The 17782-nt window shown below is 37.4% G+C and overlaps 1 pseudogene; it reads left to right on the forward strand.

The window, feature by feature from the left end:
- The first annotated feature begins 6287 nt into the window (after nucleotides 1–6287).
- LOC124160988 lies at nucleotides 6288–17756 on the forward strand (annotated as a pseudogene).
- Nucleotides 17757–17782: the final 26 nt, after the last annotated feature.

A 17782-nucleotide genomic window follows, 5' to 3' on the forward strand; every position in this document is an offset into this window, starting at 1 on the left:
AGCTTAGCGAGACCTTGGTGCCACTCCTCGGCATTTTGATCCAATCTTCCTAATCATTTATGATACTCCTCACACAAGGGTGGTTCCAGGATTTCTATCTGGAAAGGGCGCACGTATACCCCGTAATACAAAGCGAACGCAATGATAAAGGGACCACATTAAAAATCTTGCATTTTTTTATTTTTTCAGGGGGGTGGGGCAAATGCCCCCCACCATACCAGGAATAAACACCTGAACTGTCAGCGATTTTTGAGTACTTCCAATTCCTTATGCTTTGAAATGAATTCTTTGTTTTGTTCTGCACGTTTGTACTTCTTAAGTGGAGTTTTAATGTTATACCTAATTTTCATAGACTTCTGGAATGAAAGTCTGAGTAACCTATGTGTTCACTTCTGATGAAAAATGTGCATTGAGAGAAAGATATTCCCCCGAATTTGTTATTATCAGTTCTGAGAATTATTTTAAAATTCAATGGAATTTTTATTATTTTCATTGAAGTGTGCATTCTTCAAAATCATAAAAAAATCAGTTTAGAATAATATGTATTACCAATGAAATGAGTTAACCGTTAAGTCGTGATAAGAGTGGGTTGGAGTCGAGTCTAGTGGCAGGAGTATTGGCTGGGAACGCCATTGTGTTTGGTCCCAAATCGGAGGAACAAAGGAATTCGTAGGAGAGAACTCTAAAATATTATAATGCTAATAATTCCACTGAAACATTTTCCATTCCCAGGTACTGGCAGGGAAAGTGTTAAAATATTGATGGGTTTCAATGAAATATACTTAAATTTTGCAGTTTTATTTAAGATTTTATGAATAGAATACATATATAGCATATTTATTAAAATATATATACATACATATGTATATTGTTTTCCTTTGCATACAATATTTGGGCATTTTTCCATTGCATGCAACATTCAGTTTAAGCAAACATCCTCATAGTGAATTTCTGGCCTTATACTCGATTGAACTATCTAAACTACTAATTGAATTGAGGGATCAAGCCGAAGTACACCGTCTCTTGGCAATAGTGAATCATTACCGCCAGAATAGAATCATGCCAAACAGCTTTCCAGAATGTATAGCACATATGTTATTGTCCTACTGCATACGTGTCCATCAATCCTACATGATATGAGAGATGATGTTTCTTTAGCTATTACTCTGCATTAGAATCACACTCATGTGTGAACATTGACATTTTCATTTCAGAACCAGAACACCCGGTTCCCCTCCCTAAGGCAGTCTCTGGCACCGAGGGCAGGCCCCCACCCACCAGGACCCCTTCGAACAAGAAACGCCACAACATCCGGCACCTCCAATGCTACCTCCTCCTCTCCCAGCAGGTTAGTTGCAATCACACTCTGAAATTCCATTTTTCAATAGCTTCATATAATAATTGAAAATATAAGGGATTTAAAATTCAAATGCACTATCAATATAAAAATAAGCAATATCTATTTCACCTTTAGGGTTTTGTTGTAATAGTGAGTATAGTAGAATAGTGAGTATTACTCGAGTGTTAGATACAGGTAAATGGATTTGTGGAATAGAAAGTCAGAGAATGAGGGCTCAAGAGGAGCCTTTCGAGGGTACAATAGACCGGGACCCAGCAATCTCGCTTATACGCCTAATCACCCGAGGAGGGGGAGGAGAGGATGGAAAAAGGAAAGAGGCACCACTGCGATAGGACCACGACGAGGCCTCTAGGGTAGGATAGAGTTAGAAGGGATGGGACGGAAAAAAACATCCTAATGCTATAGAAGCGAAAAGGGCCCAACTAAATAGAAAAACCAGGCAAAGTTATTACTGCGCTAGCATTTTTAAAGGATTATCCTATGAGGAAGAATAACTTAATGATCGAATGGCTAGATTAAGATGGAAAGTGTTAGGTACAGGTTAATGGACTTGTGGAGTGAAAAGTCAACATGGTGTATTACATGGGAAGCTGGGTCGCTGTGAAAGGTATAGATAAGGTAAGCAGCTTGATTCTGATGGTAGAAAACAAGATACAAACCACCGCCCTTGTTGTGGTTAATAGCCAGGTCAAATAAAACTAAAAAATTGTTGTTCCCATAGCTTAGCCATATGGCCTTGTTTTCCTACCCTTTTAGTTTTTCATGAAACAGATAAGGTACATTAGTAGTGAAGAATTTACTCTTATGATGCATGCAGTTATGTTCAGAGACAGCATAGTCATGCATACACCCATGTCTCGTATAGCGCAATTTCGATTAGCGCAATTTCGATATAGCGCAAAGTCGTTCCTCGGGGAAACATTGCAACGCAGTGTAGCCTAATCAAAAATATTAAACGCTCTCGTGATAAAACGTGAACTTGCGCTAAGTACACACGAAATTTCTATCAATTTACGCATAGTAATATTATTTCTTGCCTCAAATCTGCTTTTTAGTTTATATATTAATCGAAATTCATTGCTGCGCAATTGCCAAAAGTATTACTCGTCATTGGGTCTAGATAGCCGGCCTACCGAAGATTTATCTCGTCTCCTTAACAGAATGATAATAAATAATTTAGATCGTTAATTAAGCGTGGGGCTAGTGGAAATGAGTTTTTTTTTCAGCAATACGGTTTGAGACGTATTTTTGCCGTCGTAGGTTACCGGGCGATCGACTTCCAGGTAGAGAGTCTACGCTAAAGCCTTCAAGGTCATCGGTATTCACGGGGGAGAAATGGAGCGGTAGCCGAGTTGAGCATGAATAGCATCAACACATAAAAGGGTCCGCTATAGAGTCTCAAACACAATGGCTTCGTTCCCTCCCCGCAGTCTTAGGCCTTCTGCGTCTCAGGAATACAGTTCAGCAGTGGAAGGTGATTTAGATAGAGCCATACAGAGTAAAAACCAAGAGAATATGGCAAAAAATAGGAATGCGTGTAGAAAAATCAAGAATTTATCAATAAAAACTATAAACCTGGAAGAGGACTTGAGAGAGGTCAATTGCTTTGAGAATGGAGAGCGTCAAAGCGATATTGCGCGGAAGTTTAAACTCACGATGCCTTATTCTGAATAAAGACGAAGCTAAAATATCAGTGACCTCAGCCGCACCAACTTCAACCAAGCGGTCTACACACACGGAAAGTTCATGGTGAATCAGTACAAAAAGACGAGAGTGGTAATCGCTCCGAGACATTAAGTGAAAGCTCCGGTTGGTTCCAGAATTTGAACGGCAAGCAGGTATTTTCAGTGCGGCGATATCAGGTGAATCTGCAAGTGTTGATAGCGCAGTCACCGCAACATTTTCTGATGAACTCCAGGCTGTGATTGAAAGTGGCTCCTTTCCCCCTCAACCAGTTTTTAGTGTTGACGAGACGATATTGTTTTGGAAAAGAATGCAATCTCGTTCATTCATTTTCAGGGAAGGAAAACCTGGGTCTGGTTTCAAGGCATTTAAAGACTGTTTCACGTAGCTGCTAATGACTCGGACGACTTCAAATTAAAATGATTTATCATTCATAAACTCCGCTAGCTATGAAATGGCGTTCAAAGTAGCATTTTCCTGTCATTTCGATGAGCGGCAAAAGGGCCTGAGTGACATAATAGTTGTTTTTAGACTAGTTTGAAAAATCGTCTACTGCCGGCAACACATTACGATCCCCTGAGATAGCAGATGTTAGCCTACCTGCACGACAGGAGGGAATTTCAAAAGCACGTAAGAATTTTTTTTTAACGTGAATAAAAAGTCTTTGAATACGTGCATACTATCTTTAAAGATGTTTTAAACTATAAACATTTTATAAATAATGTTTTCTAAGGCTTTTTATGGGAATATAGATGTTTTAGAGGAAATTCAATACCCAAGACCTATGCTACCAGGAACGCATCCCTATCTTCCCAATGTTAAAACGCTCTCGTATAACGCAAATTCGTATAGCGCAAAGACCCCAAGGAACGCATCCCTTGCGCTATACGAGACATGGGTGTATTTTGGAGAGTATAGCTTTAGATAAGTTTCGAATGGCTTTCTCTAAATAATGGTAAATCTTGGAGAAAAGATTGTATAAAATAATTATTAGATAATTACATGATCTTTAATTTTCATCAGAGCTATTTTTATAGTTTAACTAATCGTTTTTAACTAAGCAACCCTTTTTATGACCTTTTCAACAGAGAATTAAAACAGTTTAAGGTAGAAATTTGAGAAATCCTGAGTAGGAAAAATCTAGCAGTGACGGGGGGACTGCAATGAATAAGTTTTAAGGGAGGGACGGATATGAAATTCGGGAAGTAGGATCTTGAAAATGGAGCAAAAGCAGGGAGGAGTCAGTAGCATTTTGCAGGAGGGACGAATTATCCATTACTAACACAGGAGGATTTTGGAGGGGGCAGGTGCCCCCCCAAAACACTTAAATATAGACAAACGTTTTTTATACATATATCATTACTTTCATTTTGTTATGTGCAATTATGGGCCTCAATAATTAAATTTCACATTAATAGCTTTGGTGTTAAAATAAGGAGAATATTTCTTACAGCGACTGTTGTATCTTGTTTTTTAATCTCAACTATGATAAGATCGTTTTCCTGTCAGATTGTTGAGCAACCCCCCCTCAACCCAGAAAAAATCCTGGGTCCGCCCCTGATTACAAATACCTATATTCCAAGCGTCATAAGGAAGTGATTCAGTCCATGGTATCTCATGGACCATATCCATGAAAAATGTAAACATATCAGATAGATGACATAAAAATAAGCCTGAGTTATAGGTTAATCATGAAAAGCTCACCCTGGCTACCTGAAGTTGATGTTGATTCAACCAAAAACCTAGTGCTTATGACATGAAATGTGAGTTTATAGTAACCGACCTGGTAATTCAAAAAAGCAAGGAAAAGGGATGTGGTAGCCCTGTAGTGAACTAGGAGGAGAGAATTTCAGGAACTCATGAAATATATATGTGTATTATCCCAGAGATTGGAGAAAAGTAGACTTTAGAGAAGTGTGGTGTGAAATTGAAATAGGAATCATCTAGGCATTCAAGATGTTAATTGAATATGGTGACATTTTGGTGATAAAAACCCATGTATAAAAAATTATGTGAATAATATCAAATATAGAGGACTTAATAAAGTGGGAGGACGTTGAGAGTGAGCAGAGAGAAAAGACTTTTAGGGAAAAAAATGAACAATTACAACCAGAAAATAATAGGACACGGTGGATCATGGAAAAAGCAGAGTACGTAATGTAATGGAAATGTTCAGAAGGAAGGAGTGGTATGTGCACTATATGCCAAGGTTTTGTCACTGTTTGCCATCGAAGGAGGGTAACTCAAATCAAATATTAAGGATAATGATGGAAGAATGCTAACTGAGTCCCACAACGTTCAAAGTATGTAATTGAAGATAGTTTTCAAAGGATTTGCCCCACCCCAGGAGGAGGCTGAAAATGTTGAACAGAGGTGTTGAGGAGACGGATAATTTTGGACTTGGATGATAAACAATGATGACAAGAGAGCCCTTTACAGTATGAAGACTGGGAAATAAACAGACGTTAACAAGCTTGCATGTCACCCAACGTAAGCTTCTGAAGAATCAGGGTGGCAGCAGAATGTTTTTCAAACTAGTACTCTGGATCTTTGAGGATGGGTCTTGGCCAGACGATTTTAGGAATACAATTGTTCTTCCAATTGCAAAAATGGAAGATGGTGTGAAATGCAAGAGTTACTATATTTACGTAATACATGTACTACATGTGAGAAAGGGGCATTAAGGGTTCAAAATAGAAAGATGGAGCCAAGGCCAAAGAAGCATTTACGTTACCATATGTTATGTTATGGACAAGCAAAGTCAACTGGATATACAGTTACAGTGATGAGAACACTTGTCATAAGATACCCAGAATAGAATCAGTACTTGTGATTCCCATCTATAGCACCCATTCCATAGATATATTCTTCTGTATTTATCTGTGATCCATTCCTAATGATGAATTTCTAGACAAAATATTTCCTAATAATTTTAACCTAAAGTTTGAGTTAAAATGTTTACACTAGGGTATCTATCAAGTGTTCGCAATTAACACATCTACACATAATATGGAAGACTTTTTGATTACCCACTTCACATTTTTCACCAAAGCATTTTTGGAACAAATTTAATCAATTCCAGATTCCATAAATAATTACTGTTAATGGTCACAGATTTACAGCAATAAATAGCCACATGCAAAAAAATAAAAAAAATTAATGATTTTTAAAGCATTATTGAGAAACTGAGAAAATGGCACTGAGTTAACTAAAACATTAAACTCATTGCTCACTTCCTTTTCAGCAGCAGCCAAAATGACCCAGAGGGGCCCATCCTTCCGCCATGCCGCTTTTATCCAGGAAGCTTCTTCCCTCCGTGAGGTAATTATATTCTCTACAGTCCAGGATGACATAATGGTCGCCCAAAATAGGCATTGGCCTATGGTGACATTTTGATACCAAATATCCTGTTGCTCACATTTACTTCTTTTCCATGAATTTCCCTGGCAGTTAAAGTTCAGCCATCCTAAGTACATTATAAGCAAGGTTAAACACTGATTAACCGACTAATTCTATTTCCTACTGTAGCAGTATGCAATATATGCATTGTCTTTTTATACTTTTTATCATAATTAGTCTTTATGTATGCCCATGAGATCTAGGTAATGTGATCGTTCTTTTCTAGACAAAAAAAATTGAACTTGACATAGGTGATGTCAATATGTGACAATGAAAAAACAACACCATGTCATATTCAAACCTATGATTACTTCAAGGTTAGCAGGTGAAGAATCTCTTTCCAGCTTAACCTGGAATTTTTACAAAACTTCCTCCTTCTGTTTAAGTGCACATACTTAAGTTGCATTTCATTTTTTTACAATATCTGAATGCACTCAAATATTCAAAGGTGGAAAGGTCACCTCAGATTATGCTAATTTCATGCATTTAAAAAAGAGAAGCAAATTCCTGACCACTGACCACTGCACTGCACACTGGTCTACTGAAGCATTAGTTAGGATAACGAAGAAAGATGCACTTTGTTTGAATTTATGTGCATATTGGGCAAGAGAGAGAGGGGAGAATCAACGGGATGAGGGACGAGAGCGGCCTCAATCCAAAATCCATTTTGTCACAGCTCTTGGGCATTACCAGAAGAGAAGCACGTTTCAATGTTCGTACACTTCTCTGGCTACTTGAGAGGCCTCTTCATAGACCGTAGACTCCTGACCTGCGTTCTCGGATCTAAAAATATTGCGAGCAATACGAAAATATGTCATTACTACTCTAAAAGTTGGAAACATCAATTTCCTTTGCCCTTTCTCTGCTGTTCAATCTTCGAAAACTTTCTCCTCCCTCGCAGCGAAAAAGTTAAAATGCATTTTGTGGGGCCATGGAGCAGGTACTTCCAGGGTGGGTGTGGTACACCCCCCAAAGGGTCACAAATCCAGGACCATTTCCTTGACAACCTCACCCTTGCTGGTCCCTCTCTTTTACTCTGCTAACCGGAGGCCTCCCTCCCCAAAAGTGACCGCTCTGACTGCATTTTTTAATGTTTACATTTTACATCACAAGAAATAAGAACCTCTTATCCTTAACCTTTTCCCTACTATACACGTATATATACGTGCGGATGTTTCCTGACCCAGGAGACAACAGCCGTATATTTACGTGTGAGATTTTCCTAGCCAGGATAATGAAAGTTGTATATATTCGTTTTCTAGCTCTCCCCCTTTTAGGACAATTGCGGGTTTACGTCGTCTTTGTCTCGGGACCCAACCCTGCGGGGTTTAGGATTTACCCTCGGAATCCGGGAGCAGATACCCGGACCCCTCGTTTTTTATCACCCCTCTTATGGGTAAGGTCATGCAATTGTTTATCCAGTCAGGTTTCGAAGTAAATATTTGTTCATTTCTCAAGAAAAATAAACTGAGAATTGAATTCTTTTCTTTTGAACTCCGTTTACTATTTTTAAATGAAATTCTACAATAAATATTAACTTATATCTCGAGTAATATGTAAACATCAACATGGAAATTGTTGCTGCATTAAATGCGTTAATATTGGCCTTAGAGCTTCGTTTAAAGTTTGACAATGCTCAGAAGAAAAATGAGGAATTCAATTCAAAGTCTGCAATTTACGTGTAAGCAACAATTATCTATTTGCTAAATACATATAAGCAATACATAAGTTGACCGCGAACCAATGCCGCAGGTATGGTCGTAAACCCGGAAAGGAGGGAGCACAACTACTCTTGTAGTCCATGATAATGCGGAGTCCCAGCGTGGAGGGGTCGAAAAAGGTTCAGCGAGACCCTTTTTAACGAATGCCCTCCAAAAATGCTCCGTACCACAAGGAAGAAAGCATCTAGGGACTCAGTACAGCAGTCATGCTAAGACGAAAACTCCGCCGTCTCGAAAGGGTTAAACCAGTGTCGATTAGCAAAAACCAAATCTTCCCTTCCTAGTCTAGGCACTAGGTTAGTTAACCACCTACCCATTAGAGCCAGAATGACCAGTTCGTCTACATTTAAGAGGGTGACTCACAATTGCCTTGTCTCTCATCACATATGAAATTTATTTTTATGTTAATGTAAGGTCATTGTGAAAAACATTTTTCATGTATAAGTACTTATTGATAAATAGGACTTATTCTCACGTGCTACATTCCCATCTCATTTAAATGAAGGAATTTATTTTTCACTTACTTTACCTCATGCAGTATCATGATAATTTTTAAAAAGATTTTGCACTGTGTTACTAAAATAATATATGAACTAGTTTCTTTTACCTTATCCTTTACATTTGCAATCGTCTCAATTTACTGTGGCAGATCATTTTGTTTTTTTAAGATATTCTGCCATATGAAATGAAACAACAAGATTTAATGATGGAACGGTCTTCTTTTTAGGGTAAAAAATTACGAGAGTGGCGTGTGGATCAGCTCACACGTTAGCGTGGAGCACAAGGAAACCTGTTTCTGATGCTGGCCGGCTACCGGATCGTGTACCCCTAGAATACGATCTTTTGAGGGACATCCCAATTCCTATCCTTCGCAATTGCCTTCTCCTGTTGCACAATTTCTCTGATCTCTTCTGTCCGAGTGTTGCCATGTTTCCTTTGGGAAGTGATGTGAATCTAGGGGCCTCAATGGATCCTGCAAGTGGACGTGGGAGGAAAAGTGGAGGTGAGGGCAGTGGAGCAAAGACCTCAGAAGATGATCCCAAATCTGGAGATACAGAATGGGAAGAACCCCTTCGTGGGAACATGGATAAACTGCGTGGCATTTTTGTTTCTACTGCAAAGGAAACAACTTTTAGAAAGGTAAAGTCTAGGTGTTTTTACTTTGGCATACTGAAGAATGCCAGGGCTTTTTTGGTGAATATGTATGTTTGCACTTAATAATAATAATAATATTTATTAACTTCATTGGGATAATACATACATGAGTTTCGTCAAGACAATACAGCATAAAATACTAACATATAATAAAATACAATACAAACGAGCTATACAAACACACAGCTATCAGTGGGATTGAGGTCATAGGTTAATACACAACACCAGTTAAAAATTAAGAAAAAAACTAAAAAATTTATAAATAGCCTGTAGGCAAAATCCCGATTATCCAGGCCAATGATGGAGGTAGTGGGCACTAATAATCAGAAAACATGGGTAATCCAAATTTTCCCTTTCATTTTTTGTAATGTTTATAATTAATGCAAATCAAACAATTTTTTATCATTTATGTGCAAAGTCTGTTATTTTAGATTGCTTCCCGGAGTCATTGAGAGTTTTCTTCACCCGACCACAATCTTTTTTGTGGCAATTACCATATTTATCTGAATGTAGTCTCCTCTAAAGTAAAGGTGGGACTATATTCAAACCTTTTTTTTCCCCAAAACTTAATCCTCAAAATTAGTGGGGGGACTATATTCAGGGAAATATGGCATGTAATTGTACTCATATTCCCTGACCTCCATTACCCCAGCAATTAACTGTTGACTCAGGTGAGTGCTTGGCTACGACTCATTAGGCCGGTGCTTATTTATTTTAAATGATCCGATTTAAGAATTTGTGGTCTAAAATGTTTGAATGGTGAGAAAACAATTGCCTGCCTGAGGTGCCTAAAAGCATCTTTATCTTGAGTATCTCTGATGATTTGGATTTTTTGATTGTATTGCGATAAATTTTTGTGCTTCCAACCAAAAGTTTGCTTGTTCATAACCTCATAGCTGTATTACCTCGTAAGGAAGCAGATATATTTCCACAAGTGCTGTGATATAATCAAATATGTTACACAATATTCCTCACCGTTATGTCTGGTGTAAATAAATTTTTGTGATTAATATTATGTGAATGTAATTAAACTTTGATATTTCATTCCAGGTGGTGCAAGCAACAATGGTGAGAGACAGGCAGCATGGCCCTGTGATTGAACTGAATAGAATCCAAGTTCAAAAGTCAAGATCAAGTGGAGGATTGGCTTGCCCTATTGGTTTCCGCTCAGTTTTTGGTCAAATGGTATCAAAGATGGAGCTCTTGTTCCGCGGAGATGTTCTTCTACTCCCTCATCGTGTGTGGAAAGTAAAATTTGTCGGTATGTATATTCCCAAAAATGAGAATTGATTCTCAACCTTCTTTAACTTTCAGTCACATCACATGTTATATTTTTTTATACAGTTAGCCAGTTGGTTCAGTTTAATGAAATATTAATGACAAGTCATCAGGCTTTCCATATAATATGCTGTGGAACAGTGCTAGAATTTTAAAATCCCTAGTAGGGGAGACTGGGGCACAGTGGAACACAGGGCACAGTGGGACAATTGATTTATTTAAACAATTTACTCGGTCAAAGAGCAAATGTACTAAAATTAAGGAAGTCATGTCACGGGAAATAATGCACAAAAATCTTATTTCATTATGTTATGTCGCTTTGCATAAATGTTATAAAATGTGTTTTTTGCTATAATTTTCGTAACTTTCATGTTGTGAATATTTATGAAATTTTCCTAATTGTAACAAGCTTCATAAAAAATGACTTGTCGAATACATAATTTAGAGACAGTATAATATTTTTTAAAACATAATTTTCGAAAGTAACATGTTTAAAATTTTTGCTGACAAATATAAGACTTTAGGACATGATGGGCACAGTGGGACACCTCAAATTGGGGCACAGTGGGACAACTTGAATAGGGTGGTTTCCTATTATTTTTTTATTGCCTAAATCGAAAGATTATTACTCCTGGAGTACGTATTTCACGCTTTTAGATTTTTAAATGACGATATCTATTTTTCGCGATCAAATGAAAAGTGAAAAATTTCAAGCGCGCGAAAACGCGACGCGTAAGTAGGAATGAAGGGAAAAAGTCCGTACGACGCATTTCTGGTTCCCCCTCCCGCCTGGTAGTTGACCTTGATCGAGGCTCTGAGCGCTGATAGGACGCAGGATGCTAACGGGTAGCTGAGAACCCTGCTGGCTGGTAGCGCATGGCTTAAAAAAGGTTTATTAATACCTTATCAAGCGAAGAAAACTTTCCGACCTTAGCCAGTTTTAATAGGTGATTATTAAGACATGTTTCCCTGAGCTCTGTGACTCATGCATGCATTGGTAGCCTCTGACGATGCATAACTCCTATCCTCTCGTGTAGAAACTAGGTCCCTGTGACGTCACGTGGAGTGGAATCGCATGGGTGCCAATCTGGCCTTTTTCAAATGAGGATAAAATTTGACCCTTGCCATTCGTCTAAACCGGTATTTCAAAAACCAAATAATTTGTGTATTATGAATACACTAATGGTGGGTAACGAATCGCCATCAATGCCTTTTGTTTTCTTTGATGAAGGAAACTACCCTATTGGGTCATAGTTGGACGCCGACTAACAGCCCAAGTGCTTCGAACTATCAATCTCCGTAACCTAAAAGCACTCTAATTTCATGTCATGGTGACTTTATAGTGTTTTGGTTCCATATCGGTGCTTTAGGATTTGAAGCAGTACATTTCAATACAAAAAAGTGAGGACAAATGTATAGAATGGCAACAGCAATGCACATAAGAAAATTAGAGCCAAAGTGATTAATTTGTGTGAACCCCGATCGTATGCGACAATTTTTCTAAAAATCTTGAATCCCATCACTGTTATATAGATAATGCTCTTAATACGGAACAGTTCAGTCTTGGCCATAACCGAGCTTTATGTAGTGAGGAGAGAGTCTCATAAATATTACTTGCTGCGACATTTCTCCTTTCTATAGGCCTGCTCAGGGAACATTCAGTGATTTGCGTGAAAGGAAGAATAACAGGCAATTAAAATTTATTTTTAAAGAGAATTTTGAGGAAAGAATGTTTTTTACGTATTATGATCAATTTAATTGAAATTATTTATAAATTGAATTTTTGAGATTCATGAGTTTGCTCAGAACAATTGCGATCAGAAAGAAATCGCTGATGATGATTTGTTTCATGGTTTTATGAAGCGGAATCCTTCGATTAGCCATCGGAAACTTCACTGGTCCTCTACATGAAGGTTGTGAGTGCATTTTTTTCCGATCTGTCAGGTCTTTATGTGAAACAAGTATTTTCTGCGAGAAATGTATACAATCATGATTAAAGTGGTTCCACTACCGTTCTACTCCACGGAAAACTGATAGCCCCCAAAGGTGAAAAACAAGTAGGTGAAGTTACCTCCTTTGAAAGAGGCTCCTCTATGACATTGTGCTATATTATAAATGCTCAGGTTAATACAATTCCTCCATTTTTTGTGTTATCTGGAGTGAAATTCCTCCCAAAAATACTGTTTAACTTATGAGATCAGTAGGTACCGCAAACCCATCTGGATGGATGACTATCAATTTAATTTTACTGGTTTTAAAGCATTTCATCGATCATGCAAAGTGTTCTCAAGATAATAATCCATTGCTAATTTTACACAACCATGAATCACATATTTCTGTTGATGCTATTGAGTTAGTAAAAATCAATGGAGTGGTAATGTTTACTTTGCCACCTCTCTGGAGTCACAAACTGCAGCCATTAGATAACTGTCTCTCCGGCGCTTTGATAAAATATAAAAATGACTGCGTATGGCCTATAAAAAAACTCAGTAGAGAGAATTTCTAATTGCAACATGGCAGAGTTAGTGGATACAGCATATAAAAAAGAATTTACATCTAATAATATTATTTCTACGTTTAGTTCAACCGGTGTATGCCCTGTCAAACCCAAGTATTTTTAATGACAAACACCTTGCAAAAGCAAATGTCGAACATCAGTGTTGTCAAAGATCAGTCAGAATTTCATTTAGAACCCGAGGAGACTCTTGAAAGCCCAGGACTTCCCAGGCTGAAACTTCGTTTTAGAGGGCAAAGTTGTCACCCCTGAGGAAAGACGTCCAACGTCTACCAGGTTGATATCTTAAAAACACTAGACAGAAGAAAAGACAGGAGATCCCTATGGATAGACTAGTTAAAAAGACACTGGAAAATTAATATCTTCAACGGTAAGGGAGAAAAAACAGCCTGCTAATTATTAAAAAATGAGCGATAATAATTTATAGAAAATTAAAGATTTTCAAATGAGAGGACTACAAAAGGGGATTGGAAATAGAAGAAATAACTACAATTTTAGAATAAAGTCACTAAATTCACCATAAAGAACAGTTGACAGTACTTAAACCATTAAAATAATTAAATTTTGATGAAAAACATTGCAAGCAGTGATTTAAAATTTTTACTAATATGACCAAATATTTTTTATCCGCTCATGTGTCTTGAATAATAATTTTCTTGATTAATATGTTCACTTGCATATATATATTTCACATATTAATGTAAATAAATTCATTTGTACCCTCAATTAATTTCAAATTTGTATTTTATTAACTAATGCAAGCTTGTCCCACTCTGCCCCGTGAACTATCCCACTGTGCCCCAGGCTGGGGCAGAGTGGGACACTTTTCATCAAAAAAGAAACTTAAGTATTTCAACTATTCAAAAATTGGCAAATTGTATTGCTTGCGGATTTTATTATACGATTTAGAATATATTCTCCAAGCAATGGTACCAACATTTTCCATTTTCCATTAATTCTGTGGGAAATAAAAATGAAATACTAAAACTGTCCCACTGTGCCCCAGTCTCCCCTACTAGAATTTATGGGTAAGCAATCATTGGAAGAGTGATAGATGATGATTCCACTGTATGTATTTAGGTCTTGTACGAAATTCCATAGAGTTATCGTGGGGAAACATACTAACGTCATTGGTTTATGAAAGTGTAGGGGCCACTGTATCATCAATGGAATAGAAATAGTTGCATAAAATGGACAAAACTTAAGTGTTTTTTGTTTCCAAGTTTTGGGAACAGAATGTATTATACGATTTGAAAATGATGATTATTTTCTTGGCTGCATTGAATTTACATCACCATTCTGTTAAAACATATATCATTATTTTGACAATTTTATGTGAAGATCCACATTTTAAGTGACATTTTTCATATCGTTCCCTCAGGTGAAAGTGTTGATGACTGTGGAGGAGAGTACAGTGAGAGTATAGCAGAAATGTGTGAGGAATTACAAGAAGGAGCCGTTGCACTTCTGGTACCTACTCCCAATGCACGTGGTGACCATGGCTATGCTCCACCCCCAACCTCTGTGAATGCAGCTGGGACTAATGGCAATGCATCATCCGTTGGAAGAGATGCTTGTTTCCTTCTCAATGCACAAGCCCCTTCCATATGAGAATGTTCAGGTTTGTAGGTATGCTATTAAGTGTATGGTTTCTAAGTTTGGTATCTCTGGTGTCTTCTTTTCCCATTGAGAAAAACTGATCTCATTTTTATTGTTCATTACTTTCCCACTAATTTGGGTAAAATGTTTTTTGAACAATTTTATGATAATTTTTAGTTAAGATATAAAAAAATTTTCTGATACTATACATTATTTTCTTGACTTTTATCATTGCTCCTATGGCTATTTGTTATTATCCTTTTAGGAGTCTTAATGGGTGTGGCTATAAGGACTGGAAGCCCATTAAGTCTTAACTTAGCAGAACCTGTGTGGAAGCAATTAGCAGGACCCTCCTTGACGCCTGCAGACTTATCAGAAGTTGATCGTGATTATGTTCCAGGTAAGGTTAAGCATCATTCATGGTTAATTTGGTTCTGAAGATGGTTGAAATTAGTGAAATGGTACAGTGAAAATGTACTTGCAAGTCAAGGTAGATGTAGATATTGTAAATTATGAAATATTTTTACGTTTTATTTAGGTTTGACGTGTATTCGTGATATGGATGGCGATGAAGCAGCATTTAGAAGTCTGGCAATGCCATTCTCAAGTCCATCATCCTCTGGCCACGAGATTCCTTTGCCTACCCGCCATCGCAGAATCACCCCTAGTAATCGACATGAATATGTCAAGCTTGCTTTGCATTGTAGGTCAGTTGTTATTCTGTAAAGTTTGTTCCCTGTTGTATGGCATAAATATTTTCCATTTTTATGATGACGGAATATATGAGCTCTAATTTATCAGAAATATAGATAAGAAGTAGCCACCCATAGTCATAATCTCCCTCATTTTTCTTACCAGTCTCATATGATATCTAATTTCCTTTGTTGTCTTTCTTTCGATCTTTCCTGACTCAACATTATTCAGACTCCATGAATTTGATGAGCAAGTTGCAGCTGTTAGGGAAGGCATGGCACGAGTTGTACCAGTGCCTCTGTTATCCTTATTTAGTGGCTATGAATTGGAGACTATGGTCTGCGGCTCTCCAGACATACCTTTGAGTCTTCTAAAATCTGTTGCCACCTATAAAGGTAAAAGAAACTTCTAAATATAAGATTATTTTTAATTTTAGCTGGGTTATTACTTTCTTGAATAAAAGTGGTAAAAGTTGATCAGAAACATTTGGAAAATAATCAGGCTTTTACAAACATTAATTTTCCAAATTCTGGGAGAAGTTTGTTGCAATGAATGCCAATATGGAGGAAGTTAGGTGGCTCATTTTGGCTTCCTGTCTCAGGAGTTGATGTGCCTTGTGAATTGCCTCTCTCATAATTTAAAACAGTGTAAAAAGTTAAAACGAAATCATGTAGTATTGATTTTCAAAGTAGTTTCCTAAGTGCTGTGAGAATTCAATGCTTCTTTGAGGAAGTATAAAATCTGATCACCATAACTCTTCTATTAAATGGTTATGTTTTGTTGTGCTTCATTTTTGCGCTCGTATTTCATGGATATAAGGATAGTTATAAAAATTTCAGTAAATGATGAAAACTTCGGGCCTGAGTCATTAGATAAAATTTCACTGTAGGAGATGCTTAATGGGATTGTAGCTAAAGTTTTGATACTTTTATAGGTGTTGACGGTAATGCACTTCTTGTCCAGTGGTTCTGGGATGTGATGGAGGAGTTCACTAATCAAGAGCGATCACAATTCCTTTATTTGTTTGGGGAAGGACTCGCCTTCCAAGGACTATTGCTGACTTCAGAGGAAGAGACTTCGTATTGCAGGTTTGTACACCTATCTTTGTTAGTATCTGAGAAGTAAAGTGTGTCCCAATATATTCACCATTGCTGAGTAGACATTAATTTGTATGATGATCATATGGTTAATGTTTTATTCTACACAGGTTTTTGATAAATACAACCCACCAGATCACTTCTTGCCTGAAAGTTACACATGTTTCTTTCTTCTTAAGATGCCAAGGTATTCTTGTAAGGTAAGCTTTCAATGTGCCCATAAATTTTTCAAAGCTGATTCCTTTGTTAAAATTTATTTTTTGTTTAGGATTTAATTTTTTTGCAACTTTGTTATCAATTTTTTAATGGACTCTAATTGGATACTTAATATTGTGCTCTAGCCTTTACTCTTTTGTGGTTAATTGACTACAGTGGCATACATATGTGCCCTATTTTCTTATTATCTAAATGACAGCATGTACATGATTATCAATCTGTATTGAGTTCATTCTTTAGTGTTGATTTTTTGCAGACTGTTCTCCGTGAAAAACTAAAGTATGCAATCCACTTCTGCAAGTCCATTGACACGGATGAGTATGCTCGGGCAGCAATGACATCAAGTACGGTATCCACCACAGTTCCTCTTGGAGTTGGTGGTGGCAGTGGACTTCCTCCAGGCAGTGGTGCTGGAGTTGATGGTTGTGGCAGCATTGGGATACGCAAGGTGGTCATGGATTGGATGACACCACCACCACTTCGAGTGATAGTGAGGAAGGTGGTGCTGTTGGAGGTGGCCAGCACATAGGCCGTCGGGAGGGGGAGTTGCGGGTGGCTGTAGTGACAACAATCCGCTTGGAATAGTTGACATTGAGAGGGATAATGATGACCTCGATAGCAACGAAAGTGAGGGCATTCGAATGTGTTATTTGTAATCTGCTTGAGATAAACTGGAGAAAATTTCTGTGATGAAGTTGGCACATTGCTAGGGAAATGAAAGCCACTGAAAAGGAAATAATGGTTCCTTGAGGTAGGTGGTGCACTATTGGCCGTTTGAGTTGATTTTTTTCTTCCTCTTCTAGTCAGCTGTTCATTTGAACTATTCACATAGCAATAGCCTAAGGCAATGAAAGATTCGGTGGAATAGTACTTTAGTTTATTTATTTCAAAAAGGCTTTTATTTATTTGAATGATGTGAATTGCTTTTGTATAGTACTACTGTTTTATCATGAGTACTATGTATTTGCCTTTTGTATTTTAATTTTAATGAAGAGTTTATCAAACTGTTTTGCCTAAATAAACCATGCTTAAATGCAGAATATGTATGTGTTTTACAAAAGTAAGA

This window comes from Ischnura elegans, chromosome 6, assembly GCF_921293095.1.
Source record: "Ischnura elegans chromosome 6, ioIscEleg1.1, whole genome shotgun sequence".
Classification (NCBI taxonomy): Eukaryota; Metazoa; Arthropoda; class Insecta; order Odonata; family Coenagrionidae; genus Ischnura; species Ischnura elegans.